Source organism: Pimephales promelas, chromosome 21 (assembly GCF_988280905.1).
Source record: "Pimephales promelas chromosome 21, fPimPro1.hap1.1, whole genome shotgun sequence".
Taxonomy (NCBI): domain Eukaryota; kingdom Metazoa; phylum Chordata; class Actinopteri; order Cypriniformes; family Leuciscidae; genus Pimephales; species Pimephales promelas.
In genome coordinates, this window is record NC_142789.1 from 18,406,081 (window position 1) to 18,425,958 (window position 19,878).

Below are 19,878 nucleotides of genomic sequence, written 5' to 3' on the forward strand. Positions count from 1 at the left end.
AACACACTGCTATCAAAACTGTGAACCACACATTCAAAACAGAACAGATTTCAGCTTTGTGTCTTTCAAACACTGCTGATTGCAATTTCAGCTCAATTATTTGTTCAAATTACAGTATGTACTTTTAGTTTCAACCAGTTGTGCTCATGTTTAGCAATCAACATTTTTCTTTTTTAAAAAGGTGCAATACAATGTTTATTTTCAGGTTTAAATTAAAATAAATTCAAATGGATTTCAGTGTGGTATAAAGACTCTTGGAATGTAAAATTCTCTATAATTTAACCGTTGAAATAATCACTTGTAATGGTTGCGAAAAATAATGAACACTCTTAAGGGCGATTATCCATCTGTGATTTAAAAAAAGAGAAAAAGAAACAAAATGAGAGAGAAAGAGAGAGAGGGGAAAAAAAGAAACAAAGACGACGTTCTTTAGCCAATGTTACTGAGTTCCTTGGGTAAATTAGTGGAAGAGCAGGGTGGCTTACTTTATTATTGTAATCCACAGTGCTAGCGCCGTGACCTTTAGCGAGATGATTGTTTCTCATTTATGAGTTTGAAGGTGCAATTTACTGAACGGTTTGATCCATAGGACCTGACCTTTGTAAATTGGCTGTTAAGCATATCAGGACTCGACCAACCTGCCCCACACATGCTCCAGAATGAACACAACATCCGCCCTCGCCCGCCTTCCCACACACGCTTATAAAGTAAAACTTACTGTTACAGATGGAAACTTCCTCTAATTCTAAATCTAAGTCTACAAAACAAAGTGCAATGCTTTATTTTCAGTTAAAGGGATACTCCACTTTTTTTTTTTTGGAAATAGGCTCATTTTACAACTCCCCCAGAGTTAAACAGTTGAGTTTTACCATTTCCGGATCCATTCAGCCGATTTTCTGATATTTAGAAGAATATCAGTAACCAGACAGTTTCTGGTCTCATTGACTTCCATAGTACTGTATATATATATATATTTTTCCCTACTATGGAAGTCAATGAGACCAGAAACTGTCTGGTTACTGATATTCTTCTAAATATCAGAAAATCAGCTGAATGGACTCGAAAACGGTAAAACTCAACTGTTTAACTCTGAATGAGCCTATTTCCTAAAAAAGTGGAGTGTCACTTTAATGAGAGACATCAATATCTGCACAATTAAATAGCAATAGCAATTTGTTGTTTTATTATTACAAATAATTTACTCTATTTAATTAAAAGGTAAGTTTAACCAAAAATGAAAAAAAATGTCATCAATTACTTACCCTCATGTTGTTTCAAACCTGTTCAGACTTTTGTCCATCTTTGAAACAAATGAAGATGTCTAAAAGAAATCTGAGTCAGTCCCTCTATTGACAGTCCACGCAACTACCACTTTGATGCTTCAAAAAATCATAAAGAGTTCCCAAAACGAATCCATATAAATCGAGCGGTTTAGTCCAAATTTTCTGAGGAGACACTATCGCTTTATATGCTGAACACTTTTATTCACACTGACCAGCATTTGAAACATTGATCAGCAAACAAAAACAGAAGCTTGATGTGCGAGAACCTAATCAGTTCCTGCGGAAGCTCAAACGTGTTGCGTAACATGAGAATGAACCTCATTGGTTCTCACATGTCAAGCGAAAATGCTTAAGCTTCTTACCATATCTGATGTGTGAGTTGATGAATTTATATGTTAATAAAAGACTAAATTAAATATGTTCATCATATACAGCAATTGTGTTTTCAGAAATTTTTGACTAAACCGCTCGATTCATATGGATTCGTTTTTATGATCTCTTTGTGAACTTTTTAGAAGAGTCAGTGGTAGTTGCATAGGCTGTCAATGGAGGGACAGGAATCTCTCAGATTTCATTAATGAATTTGTGTTATGAAGATGATCGAAAGTCTTACAGGTTTGGAACGACATGAGAGTGAGTAAATGATGATGGCATATTTTTTTGGGGGGTAAACTAGCTATCCCACTTAACTTTTTGCCCATTTTTGGAGCTTGACAGACATGATTAAAAAAAAAAATGCTATTTAGTAACAAATAGAGCTTTACCAGATGGTTGATTAAAATGCTTCATTAATTTTTTTCTTCGTTTTTATTGCTTTAACAAATCAAGTTTCCATAAATAATACTATTTGATTTTAAATGAATCATGGTTAATTATGAGTCAATGGAACGCTTCACATGTTCACCTGTATAAGTGAAATTTAGATGAAAGAAGATCATTTAATGCTGTAGATGTTGCGTTGAGTAATTCGAGGAAAAGGTTTTCATTATGCAAGAATGCAAAATTATCATTATGCAAATCAATCTAGATTTAAATGAGCGCTCTTTTACCAACACGCTGTGGAGCAGAACATTACCAAAGCTGGAGGCTACCTATTTAAAACACAGTCGTGAAATCATTTAACTGAGCAATAGATTCAATTAACATCAGAGTCTCAAGTCCACCGATCCATTTGAGAGGATGCCAGTGTCCGACCACAATTAAATCTCATCATCATTCTCATTCTGATCAAGGCTGAGTGAAGGATGGTGACAGTTATCCTCTTCAACCATCTCTTTCTAGTGGTGACTTGTCAACACCAGCACATTTTCTAAATGGGATCCACATCTTACCTAAAGCCGCTATAGCTCGGCCATCGCCTGGGATAAAAAGACGTTATTTTATTATGACTCCATGGGTGTCAGATTTCATTTCATGGCTTAAATTTCACAGATTAAGCTGTTAGAGATATTCCAGCGCATCTCATTAATATCTGAGAGCGGTCATGTGTAATTTGTGGCGGTAATCATTTAAATAATTTCGGTGAATGTATGCAGCAGTACAATTCAGGCTTAGGACGCTGCTGGACCCTTCTATTTGACAATTAACTTTAATTCCAAACAGGGATTTGTCCTCTGTCCACGGTTATTTCTCAGACAGAGAAGAGACCCAAGGCCATCGACAGGGGGTTACGGATAAAGGGGAGCTCATGGTCCTCTATATGGTATTGCACATTACACATATTTTTTTAATTTCAGATATGGTATATTTAAAAAATATGTTTGAATTACTGCAATTACATTCCAAATATTATAATTTTGAAAGCAATCATTAACTTCAAATAACTTGTAAATGTTTTCTTTATTGTAGAAATAAAAGTCCTTGGCATTAAAAAGCTTTAAATACCAACCCCAGGAAAGCATACTCGTTCAGCATTTGCTGCCCTTGTAAAAATGTTGTTAAGTGAGTGACCGTGAATTTTTGCGACCACCCTGCAGAGGCCAATATGTAGGAGAGACACATCACTGAATGACACTCATCCAAACAAGGTACATTTCAATATTCACACACCTACATGAACGGCTGCAGGCAGATATCAGATATCCTCCCCAGACATTGAGACCTTTCAGAACTTTGTCCCCCTATGTGACGTGACCCTCGTTTGCAGCGGAGCAAATTTTCCTGACTGGCATTCCCTCCATGCTCTCGGGTGAAGGACAGATGAGAGATGGAGCGAGGGCAGAAGGCAGGAGAGAAGAGGCAGTGAAGCCGCTCACTTGTAGGTTGTCTATAAAGAAGCAAAGGCACATGAAATTAAAGATGATCATCCCGGTGTCAGAAACAGAGCTCTTGCTGGCGTATTTTGGCCCATTCTGAGTCCCCATAGACATCTGTTATAAGGCAAATGCCTCTTGCCAATCAGAGCAGCCCCAAGCTCTATGGGATCACTGATGAAATATGGACAATGGCGTGCAAGGTGGGCACAAGGGGAGGCAGGCAACTTAATGAGGCAATTTCTCAGATAATAAGATTGGAAGATATGCTAATATTTCTACCTTAAGGAGATAATTATGATGTAGAAGATAGAATATTTTATCTTAAAGCAACAGTGCACTGGTCCCAATCCTGATGCTTCCGTGCAATTTTTTTTTTTTTTTTGGTGGATGTTTTCTACGTGTGCATTGGTACGGGGGAAAAAAAACAATGCTAGCTAGGCCAGTTTTTTCCTCTTTCTCCTCTGCTTTCTTCGATTGTTTTGATAGGCGCTTTATATCGAATGTTCGCTTGGGACTTCAAAAGAAAGCATCAAGGCTTATAAATATTTATGTTGCTTGGGAAATAAGTGGAAAAGAATAATAGTAATAAATAAACGCATACACAGATCTTTTATTTTTAATTAAAACTAAAAATAGATAATGGAAAATTAATGTTCTCAACCATTTGAGTTGTTGTTTTTTTTTGTCATAATCATAACTTTACTTGTTTGCCCATTTTGAATATGTTTGCCAATTTTAAAATAAGATGCATGGTTGCTGTATGGGAAAGAAGGGCCCGGGGCTTTAGAGTATTCCCCAATTTTCTGCTTATTTTTCTTTCTCTCTTAGAGGATACAGGCACCTCCAATTACAGCTTATAATGAGCTCTATCAGATAATTACGAGCTCAGCTGGCCTGAAAAACAAGTTAATACATATGGCAGTCCGTGGCAGCCACAGAGGAAGTTTCAGTGTGAACTCGCAAGGTCTGTGAGTTTTGTCCCTAGACAGGGAAACTCGAGACCCGAACAGAGATGGACATCAGGAAGTATGTTTAACCACATGTCACTGCTGAACAAAAAGTAGGACACATCTGGAGGCTTTAACCAGGCAATCTACAGAATCCACATTTTGGCTTTCTGAGGATGGAGGAGTGATTAACACAATGTTCCCTTGTCAATGAATGCTAGACATCTGGCTCATCTCTTAACTTTTCTGTGCTGTTACCAATAAAGATTCAGCCAGAGATAGTAGGACCAGTTAAAGAATGGGACAAATCCTAACACTCAACATGGCTATGTAATATAAATGGAATGTGAAAATGGAACTATTTAAAGTAAAATAAAATTGTGTTTCTTGATATCTCTAAAATCATTTTTTATTAATTATCTAAATATAATGTAATACACAAATTGGATTAAAAATGACTTTTTCAATCTTTTTCAGAAAGCTATTTGGCATTTGTAGCTTTCTTTTTTTTTTTTTTTAAATTCACTTTGTTATTCAGCCAAGAATAAGGGTAAAATGCGACACATCATGTACATGTTAGCTCCCTCTTTAGCATACTGATTAATCTACGCCCGGTGTGGGCGTCATGGGCCATCTGAATAGAGGGTAAATGCCATCTCCGGGCGGGCGGGAGTCTTTGTGATATTTCTTCTCTCTGTCAAATAGAATTCATGTATATTTTGCAATCCTTGCATCCTATTATGTGCAATAAACTAGGTACTTTATCCATGACAGCACCTGGCTGGCGGTAAAAATATGCAGAAGCCAATCTGCCAAACACACCCTTTCAAAATCAAATTTATTTAGTTAGAAACGGTCTCAACGACACTCTTGTAAGCTATCATGTAACATTGTGATTAGAATACAGACAAGCAGAAATTTAATTCATTTCAAATTCAGACCTGCTCCGCTTCCTATTATGCCGCTGTATCAGTAAATTGTAAACCCTCCGTTGCGGCATTACAATTCAAACAAGGTTAGTTTTCAAACACCTGATTTGAATATGCTGAAAAAAGGAAAGGAATATGAAGGAAGAACTGCTTCGACAGCCTTTGTGTCAATGCACGGCAAAAGATGAAGAAGTGAAGGCATGCGAGCAGAGGAGAGGCACTTTTGGATGCGATGGCTGAGCGATAACGCCCTAGGAAGTGTCAGCTAATTTCAATGCAGCACCTACAGCACAATTATTATTATTATCACCAAATCATGGAAATAAATTAAAAGAGCGAAATCCGAAAATAGCGCATCTGGGCCTTACACTTCACAGGTACACCCAGTGGGGATTCAGAAGGAGATGACTTTGCCTCATTATGTGCTTGGGTGGTGTGCGCGCGTGTGTGTGTATGTGTGAAGCGAGATGGTGGACTCGCTGTAATGCCGGATCTCAACAGATGAGATAGGGTCTGTAATTTGAATGCCAGTGGGAGGCAATTTAAACACATGGCAGTCAGAGAACGCCTGAGTATGGTGACACTGATCAGCAGCAGGGCTGCTCGGGTCTCAGCAAGGTCAGTGTTTGGGCCTGCTCCTCAGAGAACACTGTTGGGCAAAGAAGGAAAGACTCTGACAGGTTTTATTAATTGGCTTGAACTCTGACAGAAATTACACTTCTACATTTCTTCATAAATGATTTCAGCACTTGGGTGACATTATTGAGGTTGAAACAATGCCAAATGCGTCGTAAAACGAGCTCAAGGTGTCACTGCGAGCGGATCAAGCAGAACAAACCAAAGGAAATGTGGAAAGTATAGCGTTAGCCAAGAGCAAACAAAAACACCCATCCGCTGTGTGAACTGTAAAGCTTTCCCAGTTTATAATGTTACTCCATTTGACATGTCCTGGATCATCTGCCAGGCCGGGAACCAGAGTGACAGGATATTCCTGTAACTTTTATGAGGAAAGCAAGCAAGTGAAGAATCTGGCATGAGATGGAGCGACATAACCGAGCAGGGTTCCTTCCTTCCCTCTGAAACAATGCATATCTCAATCAGTGTCAGTGAACGCTGATTTGAGCATCGCAAGTGCTACAATCATATCCAAATGTGGATGATAACCAGAGTACAGTAATTTCCACCAAATGAGAAGCAGAACAAAAATCAAGCGATTTCCTAATCAAAAATGCTTAACGGCGGACAATGCGAGAGGTGCAGTGGGGGCCCTCGTTCTCTCCATCCAGGAGAGCCAGTGACTCATCCTTCACTCTTTCCATCCCTCCTCCTGTCCTATGATTCATGGGCTCAGGGGGGGCCCCATCTCCCTGGAGAAATTAACAGTGATTTTAATTGCGTAGACATCTCCAATTCATTACTGCCCACTCGCACAAATTTTCACCCTCTCAGGTGTCAAATGGCACTTAACATCTCTGCCAATCACGGCAGCACTAGAGGAGAGCTGAAGGAGATGGGAAGCGTGTGGCGGGTGCGCCGGGCCCCCCGGTGCCGAGACGACGTGGAGGACCCCTCACTTCAACTCCTGCAACCCTGCACACACACACACACGCAGATCAGTCTAAATGGTCGTATGTGTTGAAGAAAAAGACATGGTGTGCGGCACCCACTGTAGCATTTCTTTCAATTACACCAATGATTAAAGCTTTAAGAGAAGATGATGACATCAATTTTATTTTCAGTCTTGAGGCAGACGCGTGACTCTCTCACACCCTTATTAAGATCCTGACGGATCGTAATATCCAAAACCAAATATGAAAATGACGAGGGGCAGTCAGCTTCACGTGGTGAAAATCCCTGATGTGCACGTGAGTCTATTTACAGCAGGCTGGCCTCTGGGCTTTGATTAATTTCAGATAATCAGCGGCAGCTCCTTGACCTTGGAGTTCAATATGAATGCTCCTCATATCCTGACAATACTTCCACAAAACACAACTGGGTAATACCAGTTTGGTGGTTGTTTCAAAATTAAGATATTAGACCTACCTTCCTTCCTTTCTCCCTCCATTCCTCCCTTCCTGCCCTGGTACTAAGATGCGTTTTGGTTGATCGTATCATAAGTGTCTCAAACGTTTTTAGCTTGTCCACTTTCGACAACTTCTTGCTTTCGTAAAGTGTAAATGCTCATATGGGGAAAGTGTTTGATCAGCCACAAAAGACCACCTACTCAATAAATGCATATACATTATGGGAAGGGCGCTAGCCATACAAGATTTAAACTTTGTCTGATGTAGACTGGTTTGAAGACAAAAAAAAAATCATCCAAATCACAATGTTCTCTCACCATTCCTAATTTATAACATGCACTCAGAGTATTCGCTGTGGTCTTGCAACCGCCAGAGCAGAGATCAGTGTTTTCCATCGTTATTTGTAAATTGCGTGAGCTTAATTCATCTATTTGATCAAAATATCTGAAAAAAGCCATACGTTTACTCACCCATAGACCCTCCCTTCAAAGATATTGGGACAGAAGTTCCAGCTGCCAAAAAGCGGACGATTTGAAGGGTTTTATTAGATTTAAATATCCCATAACCCGAAACATCCATTAGTCAAAAGTCTTGTGGACACATCTTTAGTATGTGTTTTGTGGCCTTATTTTGGAAACTTTTATTTTTAGTTTTTTTTAATAACCATGCATAAACATTATTCTCTCAAATAGAAACATGTACATACATACTGCTCACATATTATGATAGCCCTGTTTGTGCTAAATAGAGTGTAATTTCACCTGTGACATATGTTTAAAACAGCAACTGAAAAAAGCATGAAAGTCAGGGCATGTCAAAACATCCCAAGAACCCCAAAAACACAGACCCTAGAGGGTTAACACGTGATTTTCAAAAAGCCAAACTTTCAGAGCTTGTGCATAATGCATATACAGTACACATTATTCACTTTAAAACGGTCACGTTCACTGCATATTATATGTACTGTATACACAGGTATTATTTAACAGTTTTTCTTAGTCGCTTTGGTGCATTTCTCGAATCATCCTCGGCATTTGTAAAACATTAAGTGCATTTCTCAAAAAAATGTGTACAAATAGCAAAACACTACCTGCTAAAGCCAGTCTCTTGCTCAGAATCCTTAGTTCATCTCTCAAAAGTAAAAATCTGTGTCAATGAACATGTCAGTGCCATCAGAGACATTGAACAGAGGCTATGAACTAATGCCTAAATGTTGTGGGGGTTGAGGCAATTTAACAGAGACCCATTATAATACATTTTGATCAACATGACAAAAGCAATTGATAATGTAGGAAACAGCAGAGAATTGTACGTAATCATTTGCATGGATGTACCAAAGCATTTGTAACTTGTTCAAAGAAATGAGAAACTGCTTTTTTGATGTGCACAAATGACACAATGATGTGAAGATTGAACAGGTAGTTTTGAGAATTTTCATTCTGATCTGAGAAATGTACCAAAGAGACTGAGAAAAACTGTAATATGTGAACGCGACAGTTCACATTGGCAAGTAGATTGATAACAGATACATTTATTTATTTTATATTAAAAGTTGAGCCGTTAAAAAGTTGAGCCGTTAAATAACAAACCACCCCAGTGATTATCTGCAATCCAAAGTGATTTTTTCTTTTGTTTGTTCTGAATTATTTTTTTAAGAATTATATACTAAGTACCTGCAAAGTAAATGTTGCCTTCCAAACAATTCAACCATCAAAAATGACTCATAAAACCCTTTTTTTCTAAACACTTAAACTCTCAAAATGGCAGCTGGATAAACAGAGTGACTCATTCTTAAAACTTTTCTGATCTTCTGCAACCTTTAACTAGCAAACAAAATATGCATCAAACTGAATACACACAATCTATCTATCTATTATTATTTTTTTTTTAAATAAATAGCAGCATGTAAGAATGCAGAGAAAACTTCAGTATGTCTGGATAACTATACTTCCATTGTGGTCTTAACCGCCCTCAAACGCAGAGGAAAATACACTTAGTGTGGCTTTGAAAGGTCATGAGGTGTTTGTCTTGGAGACAAATTTTTATTATTTCCTTCTAATTAGGGAAAGGCATACTATTTGAGGTTCTCAAGTTAAAGCATCTAGTCTAATGGAAAGAGCTGTTTCATGGACTGTTTGCAAAAACAAGTCTTTCATATGAACAATGCTGACATGCGTTTCTTTTTCAGACACACACACACACGGACACAACCACCACACACACTCCTTTCTTTAATCTAGCTAAATAATCAAACTAATACATGTTTATAGATGGCTCCTTTACAAACTATATAGCACTTTACTGAGGGTTAATGAAAGATATGAGATCTCCACAGTGGGCGGTAAGCAGTGGTGCAGGGCAGGCCAAGAGCATGCTGGGACTCAAAAGCAGGACCACAAATGTGGTAAGTTATAACTGCTTAAAAGGTACTCATCCAGATCTGAAGGAGTCTAGCAGAATGCACTTTGTAAACATGAACCCTTCTCTCTGTTATCCTGCTTAATTCTTGCCTCTGTGCTTGACTTCAGGAGGAAGTGATGACATGAAAAATAATCAGAGCCATAGAAATTGAATCACACAACTACATTTGCTTTTCTGAGCTTTTCAAAAAGCTTTTTTTTTAAGGTTTAAAAAGAGGCAGCACCTACTACATATAACAGTGTTGTAGTACTCGAGACTCGGACTCGTCTCGGACTCGGTCTCGAGACCATATTTTAATGGTCTTGGTCTTGTCATGGACTCGGTCCATTTGGACTCGGAATTGACTCGTACTCGAATATTTTTTTTTTTAGGACTCGGAATTATTCCCGAGTCCACTCGAGTTCAATTAAAAATATTTTTTTATGATTATGTATGTTAATAAAATATTTCTTTAAATTGATTGACACGCCCAGTGATTGGTGATTTTCTAGAGCGCAACTGCGCATGACAAATTGTAAAAAAATTACTTTTAACACCACCTACTATGTGGCCTTTTTACCCTGAACTGATCATATTTTTTAAACTCTAAGTAAATTCAGTAAAAAAAAAAAAGGATTTCTCTAAGTAAATAAAAGTAAATTAGGTAATAACCCTCACTGGTCTTGGTCTCGACTCGGACTCGACTGTCTCTGGTCTCGGTCTTGACTCGGACTCGACTCTCTCTGGTCTCGGTGTCGACTCGGACTCGAGTGTGGTGGTCTCGACTACAACACTGACATATAACATACAATTAAGTATGATTTAATTCTAGTCTATAATATCATGACATGCCTATTAATGTATTTACTCTGCAAAGCCATTAATTTAAAACATTTGTCAATTTGTTGCAAAAATTTAATTATCTCAATTTCAAATGTGTAACAGTAATTATGATATAATTAAATATATATAACATTTTAAATAGTGTTATATTTATATTTAATTTTATTTATATTTTTATATTTAATATGTTTTAATATGTTTTTTTTTATTATTTCAAAATGATTAAATATATAATTATCCATTGATGTTTTTTTTCCCTTCATTTTATTGTCTTATTTTATTGCTATTTACTATGAAACTGGACCATTAATGCACTATGCAGTTGGGAATATAAACATAGTGCACAACATTATTTTTTTTTTATCACACATCTCATTATCACTCCAATCTGAAAAAAGAATATGGACACGGCTGACTGTGCTATACATTGGTACTTTCCATTTGGCCTTGTAACCTATTACTGCCAGTCAATTACTGTATATGTGAATCCATTTACCCCTGAACCTCAGATGCCCTGCTTGTCCATGACACATCAGCGTTCTTTAAAGCGGACCTTGAGGATTCTCTGATGGTGACCTCCCATGGGCTTACCAGCTAAAATGTCAGACCCCCATATGAAAAATGGCACCCCTCACCACAGAATGCCCCGTGGGAGGAATGTGAGAAAGCAGACGACGGAAAGGCCTCTACTAAAGTCCGCCAAGGTACATCCCTGACAACAGACGCCTGCTAATTAACCATTGTGCGGCACTTTTACAATTAATTAGCCCCTTAAGCTGCTTTTGTCAAAGGCGGTAAACAAGGCGAAGTGAAGTTAATGACTTACTCAGATCAAAGGATGAGTTATTGTCTTTATTTTTCAACAGTACCTGTGGGAGGTTCAGTTGCGCTCCAGCAACATGGAGATGTTTCCTTTCATCAGTTCGTCATCAGGGGCAGCGGAGCCACTTCTGGGGGACAGGGATGCTGGATGGAGAGATTTCTTGGGAGAGAGGAAGAACCAGCATTGAGATCCAGCTCAAGGGAGGATTTATGAAATCTTATTTTCCTCTTCAATTTAACTGTATCGATTCCCACGGGCATTCCTCAAAAGTGAGTTAATGATATGATGCAAATCATTTTTTTGATCGGTTCAACTGAAGGCATAAACAACAACAAGGACACGCTGGCACATTTTCGGTGGATATTTCTTGAGGGCCAAGTATTTTTAATTCCAATGAGAGAAAATCCAAGGTCAGACTCTGAACTTCCTGGCCATTAAGAGATCACAAAGACTAGCAAGTGAGAGTGCATAATATCCACACAGCTATTTTTGGCCTCAAATTAAAATATATGACATGTTGAAATGACTGCAATGTGCAAGAGAGGTATTCAAACTAGACACTAATGATGCTTATTAATGGCGTGAATGAAGTCTTGACAGGTCGTGTGTCATTTTCCAAGGAATGCTTCACTGGCATAATGGCTAATGTAAGTGGGTGTAATTATATATATTATACCCTGTCCTATTGTATTTTGGCAGCGGTTTGAGGGAGTCAGACAGTTAGGATGAAAATCAAAGACGTTATGCGGAAGGAACAGGAGAGCTAGATGAATTGTAGGCCATTGCCAATTTTTGCTCGTTTCATGTGGACCGGACAATGTTTAAGCCAATAGCACCTATTAGTGGTCAATTGGAGAGTTTGTCAGTACAGGTTTTTACATATACAAGCATAGTATGTTGCAGCATTAGTGGAAACTAAACGTCACAGGCAGATGACAAAATCCTATATCTCTCTCGTCTTTTTTTTAGAAATCAATCTCTAATTGGAGGCCCTGAGGTAAAGCCATTCATTAATCATTAAGCTTTGCAGTCTTGATAACAGATCTGGGAAGCTCAAACACCTCTCTCATTTATTTTTATTTACATATTTCCTCCCTCTCTCTCTCTCTCTCTCTCTCTCTCTCTCCTTTTTTATCCAAAGGGAACAAGGTATGGAAAACCCATCAAAAGAACAGACAGTCAAAAGGGTTGGCAAATGGTAACTTATGCTCACTGGGAATTACCAAAGCACTTAGTAATTAAATCTAAATTGACATTCTAGTAATTAGCCCCTTAATTACGAGGAATAACACAATTAGCCACCGAGTCTTTGCTAATTATTAATTAGCACAGGGAAAGTTATGTGTGTGGCAGAAAGCAGCACGCAAAAGAACAAATGTTCATTTGTCTCATTCAACATCCTTTTTTACTCTGTTCATTCACATATTCTACATGTTCAATTTGAGTAGTGATTTAAAAATTATTATCGTGATCATCATCAAGACAGTTTATACAATTTCTATTGTCCTGTTTCTGCTTAGCTGAGAAAGAAGAAAGTTCCTTCATGTCCAGACTCCAGATACTTTTTGTTAATAGATTGCGCTTTCTTGAAAAAGTGATATCGATAAAATATATGTATACAGTATAATATATATATTTCTTATTTTTTTATGTTTTAGTATGGGTGGTGCAAGAAAAATGCTAAAATATTGTGGCTGTGGAATGAATATATATTTAATGTCCTGATTCTGCCAAAACAGCACCGACACACCAAGGCAGGTACTCTACAAGACCCCTGAAGGTGTCCTGTGATATCTGGCTCCAAGACGTTAGCTGCAGATCCTTTAAGTCCTGTAGGTTGCGAGGTGGAGCTGCAGTGGATCAATCTTGTTGGTCCAAGTCCAGCACATCCCACAGATGCTTAATTGGATTGAAATCATGTTCCTTAAACCATTCATGAACAACATGTGCAGTCTGGCAGGGTGCATTATCCTGCTAAAAGACGCCACTTCCACCAGGGAACACCTTTGTCATGAAGGGGTGTACCTGGTCTTCAACAATGTTTAGGCAGGTGGAAGGTGTCAAATTTCCACACCTTTGCTGGATATCCAGATGAGTGGCCGGATCCAGGGTTACCCAGCAGAACATTGCCCAGACCACCACATTCCCTCCACAGGCTTGTCATTGTCCCACATTGCTGCCGTCATTTCCCCAGGAAAATGGTGCACATGTAAACGGCCATACACGTGATGAAAAGAAAACGGAACTCATTGGACCAGGCGACCACTGCTCTAAGGTCCAGTTTCGCTACTCGAGCCCTTTGTAGATTTCGACGGTGGACAGGGGTCATCATAGGCACTCTGATTGGTCTGCAGCCATGCAGCCCCATACGCAGCAGAGTGTTATGCACTGTATGTTGTGACAACGCATTCTCATCCCAACTCATCATATATTGACGCTTTTGCCAATGCGTATACATTCAACGCACATGGCACCCTTTAGCGTCAATATGAGACGAACAGAGTATGGGTAGGTTTAGGTCTGGGGTAGGGTTAGGGTTTGACCACTAGGAGGCACCTTCTGGCCCATATATATCTGCATCTCATATTGACGCTAAAGGGTCCCATGTGCGTTGGATGTATACACATTGGTAAAAGCATCAGTATATGACGCCCTAGGATGAGAACGGGCTGGTTGTGACACATTCCTCCCATAACCATCACAATTTTCTGTGACTTGTGCCACAGTAGGCTCAGACCAGATGGGATAGCCTTCGTTGCCATTGTGTATCGATGAGCCTTTGGCGTCCAACACTCTGTTGCCAACAACTGTTGGTAAATTGGCCTTATGCACAGTTGCACTACGTCCCGAAATTAAGCCAGCTCCTTGTTTCCTGTCTGCCATTATTGGTCAAATTGATTAATTCAGAGGTGCGTTCCATTCGACCGTAAGTGGACTGCGAAGTGGACTTCACAGGGTATTTCGCCATCTTAAGTGAGATTCCAATTCGAAGGGAACAAACATGTTCAGTTCGAAGGGCACTGCAAACGGCATAGGGAATAAGGGAACATTGAGGCATCACTTCACAGGAAGTCAGTGAAGTCCACTTCAACTGATATACCGTGTTCAGGGAGTAGGGAGCAGTGAACACTGCGTAGGGACCCTGTCGAATGGAACGCACCTCAGGTGTGCCTGACCTCAGTAGTCATGGCAACAATAATCAGACACACCTGAATTAATCAAGTTTGGCCAATATAGCAGACAGGAAACAAGGAGCTGGCTTAAGTTCAGGAAGTAGTGCAGCTGTGCATAAAGCCAATTCTCACCACTGTTGACTGGGAGCAATGCACAAGCCTTGCCGTTTCAGAGATACTCTGACCCAGTTGCCTTGCCATAACAATATGGCTCTTGTCAAAGTTATTCCTGCCCATTTCTCCTGCATCCAACACACTGATAACAAGAACAGTTTGTGTTAGCTTACCATCTACCAAACCTTAACATGTGGCCTTCATAGAAGATGATCAACAATATTCACTTCACTGACACTGGTCGTATTGTTTTGGCTCATCAGTGTACACTCAGACATACAAAATTTCAACGCATTCTGACCCCAAGGCGTCACCTTTGACCATGCTTCAATATTTGACGTTTTAGGCGCCCTTTAGCGTCACTCATTTGACGCGATCCTACGGCGTCCTTTAACTGACGCTAAAGGAAAGCGTCAGTTAGAGGACGCGGTTAGGTTTAGGTGTGGGGTGGGGGTAGGGTACACGCGATCCTAGGGCGTCATCATACTGACACTAAAGGGCGCCTAAAGCGTCAGATATTGAAGCATGTCCAAATGTCAGTTAAGTGACGCCTTGGGGGTGAGAATGGGCTGAAAATCTTCACATTATTGGGATCCAAAATAAAAACAACCATAAATCGAATTAGAATATACAGCAAAACCAAGGACCTGCTTGCATTTTAGTCTACCACAGCACCACCACACCAGCACCCCATTGCAAACCCTGAGGTTCCTTTTAAAGTGGTCTCAAAGAGTGGATTCAGCCCTAATGCCACATGGTTGAAGCAGTTTTGGCAGTGCAGAGGATTTATCCAAATGCTGTTATCACAGGGTTCAGCATGCACACAACCTCCTGCCCTCCATGACTCCAGTGTCCTTCCTTTCCGGTGGCAGCTTCAAAGATAAGTGTATGTACTCAGCCACAGATTACCCCGCTGACTCACAACAAATATTTGGCTGGCGGATGAGCCATCTTAGAATCCAACCGAACATGAAATTAAGCGGTGTGCAGACGGGCAGGGGTGCAGATCAACCAAAAACATGATTTAGGCCTCTGTAAATACAACAGAGTGGGTGGCAAAGGTGTGGAGCGTAAGAGGTCGAAGGTGACATATGCTCAGTAACATGGCTGTGAACTTAAAAAAAATGACTTGTGTAATGCTATGACTTTTAAAACAAAGAAGACTTTACAACATAAACAGTTGTGTATCTTAAAAGTTACATTTCGACAGAACGTCAGGGTATTGTGGCAAACTAGGCGATTCTGCTTCTTTATCTCACTTGCCCTCGCTGCAGTCAGAGTGCAGTGTGAATCTAAAGCCCCCACTGCTCTTTTCCAACTGTGTCTTTAATTGGATCCTTATTACCATTCCGGCTCCCTGAGAATGATGAATTTGTATGTGTGAGAATTTCATTAATCATTCTTATTCACAGTCTTCCCAGACGAGAAAAGAGACGGAGAGAGTGAGAGGAGATAGAGAAGGAAGAAATTAATAATTTTTCGAGACTGGGATATATTTCGTAATGAATATTCATGCCTGTAGGATATTTGGGGTCAGCCATAATCAGCCAGGTAATTTGTAATTTGCTGTGTTTTCACCAAGGACCTGCCGCATAGGTTAATATGCATCTATTTGAACAGAACTAGGGGATTTTTTGAAGTACTGCCTGCCTTACCTGGGCTATTTATTTATTATTTATAGTGCAATTATGAAAACTTGTCATATGACATTTTCACTAAGTATGTTACAGAAAATCAAAAGATTTTTTAGAGGTTGCAACAATGGGCCAGGTTATTATTTAGAAATGACATTGAGTTGCTGATTGCAAATTCAAAATCCTTTTTTCAAACAGCATTATTTAGACATCTGCACAAATTGGATTTATTTAATGCAATGTTGCAAAGCATAGAATTTGGATTTACTCTATTGAAATGAAAAGCTACTGACTAATAAACAAACCCATATCCACAAATTATATCTATATCTACTACAGTATCTATTTGACTATCTATCTAAATTACAGTATAATGTTAGTCTGTTCTTTACTTCTTCATGTTATTTTTTTTACTGTTCTTTATTTTGAACCTAAAAGATTCCTGGAAAAAAAAACATTCTGTATCAACTGTTTCCACATATTAAGCAGCATATTAGAATACAATTCTAGAGGATCATGCGACACTGAAGACTAGAGTAATTCAGGTGTCACTACAGAAATTAATTGCATTTAAAAAATATTCAAAAAAAAAAGTTATTTTAAATTGTAATAATAATGTGCAATATTATGCTTTGACAGTATTTGCATTGATCAAATAAATACAACCTTGGCGAGTATAATATAATTTACATTACCGACCCCAAACTTTTGAACGGTAGTGTAAAAGAAAAAATATATTAAAAATGGCTAGCAAAAAAACAAACAATTCTTTTATTTAGGCTTCAACATTTAAAATGTAGACTATAAGGACACCTTCAATTAATTGGGGGCAAAATCTGCAATCATGTATGAAGTTAATTTATTTGGGGGGGTTGACTGTAAGTACTCATTTCAGACTAGATTCATTTCAGACAAGTTCCCATATTCACATATTGGCTCTCAGTGGCACCTGTTAAATAGTACAACTCTGCCATTTAAAGCAAGTGCACTCAACTTTAAATATATCTCAGGGCTAAAAGCGAAGAACTGGCGCTCCGTGCAAACAAGCAAAAAAAAAAAAAAAAAAAATCCATAGTTAGTCTCTTCTGTCCAAACAAGACCAAAGACCCACTTTAGGGAGGAAAAAAGTGTTTTTGAACATGAAAGAAACCAAACTGCAAAACTACACTTGGTTCATAAATTCACAGCGCCTGTACTTTAAAGTCTTCACCCCCAAAAGGATTTTTCCAATTCTTTTTGAAATTATACCCACCTGGCATCACTTAAAGTTACTTAATTAATAATTAATCGATACATTTTGGGATGATTAAAATTCATGATGAGAAAGTGTTTTTAAAATAATGTCCAACCCCCCAGGGAGACTAATCAGTTTGAAGCAGTCGCTAGATCTCGCTGAAATAATTAATTGCACCTGAATGTTTAGCAAGGTCAGAGAATGGTAGCACAACGCCTGAGGTATAGAGGGATGTTTATAACATCACTTGATTGCGCTAAACCAACATTTTCATCTTGAAATTAATTCAGGAACTGAAGCTGGAGGCACACACATTGCCCCCTACCCCCCTCCTGTGTGAAACGAGCATCGTTTTAATATGACTTTGATCATTACCGGTGGAAGAAACCTGATGTGTCAGATTTAGAAAGTGGAGGAGAGAATGTGTGAGAAGCAACGAATTTAAGAGCACATTCCCAACTGTTTTCAACAAACGCTCATTAAAAGGAGAGCAGTTTATGACACCAAAAACATTAACCCCTGAACTTGGCGAGAGGATGCTTTAGAAAATCACTGTGTGCAATGTCACAGAGACATCCTTCTCTCAACAAAATACAATTTCCTGTTTTTTTTAGCCCTCGCATCTGGGAACGTTTCGGATAAACAGGCTACCTGCTCCTCTGAGATCCATAAAAAAGGCGAGCAGAAGCATGGCATGCCTCTAGCCTTCATAGTCTATTTGTACCCAGCAATCTTACCTGACAAACAAAGAGATCAAGTTCTCAAAACGCCAACAGTATTCTGTAAAGCTGAGAAAAAAGAAAAAAAAAAACAGCATTTCAAAAGCAACTGTTTGATTGACATATCACTGGTTAGGGAGTGACTGACGCATTTGCCAGTCTGAAAGGGAATGAGGGAGGTTATTTTCCTGCTGGACATGACGCATTATGAGAAGTTGATTGGGGACTGTTGGCAGCAGGTTAAGGAAACTGTCATGTTGCAGGTCTTTGTGTAACTCTCCCCGGGGCAAAGCAATTGACAGGAAAGGGGGCCTGGGACAACACAGACCCCTAAAGGGGGGTTCGTACAATGGAATGAACGATGAAAACATAAAAGTAGCATCGAGGAGATGCTTTGCTCTATCTGATTTTTTTTTTATGTGACAGACAGGACTAAATACATGGGTCTTGAATATTAAGTTTGATTATTAAATGAGGTTTTTGAGTTGAGTTTGTCACTTCCACAGTTGAATGCTAAAGTTTGTTCAATGATCACAAAATTTGACAATAACAATGACCTAACATTATACATTTGCCAATAAAACACAGGGCTTTCAAACTGGGGTCCACAAAAATTATCCAAGGGGTCCAAAGAGAAGATATAAACATAAAAATATACATATGAACTATTAAATAATTTGTTTCTGTCTAATTTAAGCATTGTAATATGTAGTGATGAATGAAAATAATAAATATTATTAATATTACAATTTGATATACTGAATATTCTTAATCAAACATTTAAATACTAATGAAAGTGTTACTGAAAAAAATCTGGGCATCTCATGGTTCTGAGCTAGAAAAGTAATTCATATTGACTGCAAACAGAAAACAACATTTGGAAACAAATCATTGTGAAAGGGAAAATGAATTAAGGAACTAGGCTATACATTTGTCCAGATGAAGCTAAAGAGAGTTAAAGGGGCAAACGGAATTCATCCAAATAATTGTAGCATCTCTCTGATGGAGGTAATATCACATTTATGTATATTATTTTAGACTCATGCATTATATATAAATATATATCTTACACCGGGTTCAAAGGCTCAACACCCATGAGGGTTTAGCCGGACTCTTTTAAAGATATGTGCTCGCTTAATCACTCAAGAAAGAGCCCCCATGAGTGAGCCTAATATTACAATTAATTAATTCAGCAAAAAAAAGGGTATTAAATTTCCTCCCTCTAAGGATATTATCTGAATTCATTGACCTTTTTGGAAATCGCCCTCTAATTGTAACCAGGTTCCATTGCATTTAGCGACTAACTTGTTTCTCTTCCTCTGTCTCTCTCCATATCTTCTCCTTTCTTTTTTCAAGAGCTGTAATAATAGTTGAGAAGAGCTTCTTGGTGCCTTATGTGGTGTTAAGATCTCTCCGCCACAAAGTCATTCCAGGGCTTTATCTCCTGCGAGCGGTACAGACGAAAGAAGAAACTTTTCTTATTACCTGGAAAGTGAAAAT

General features: G+C 38.7%; 1 long non-coding RNA gene across 1 annotated transcript; it reads left to right on the plus strand.

Moving 5' to 3' along the window:
- Nucleotides 1–9,396: 9,396 nt before the first annotated feature.
- On the plus strand, nt 9,397–12,986 carry LOC148970446 (uncharacterized). The gene is made up of 3 exons (XR_016148452.1): nt 9,397–9,842; nt 11,191–11,385; nt 11,548–12,986. It is a non-coding gene; the product is annotated as an uncharacterized LOC148970446 (long non-coding RNA).
- Nucleotides 12,987–19,878: the final 6,892 nt, after the last annotated feature.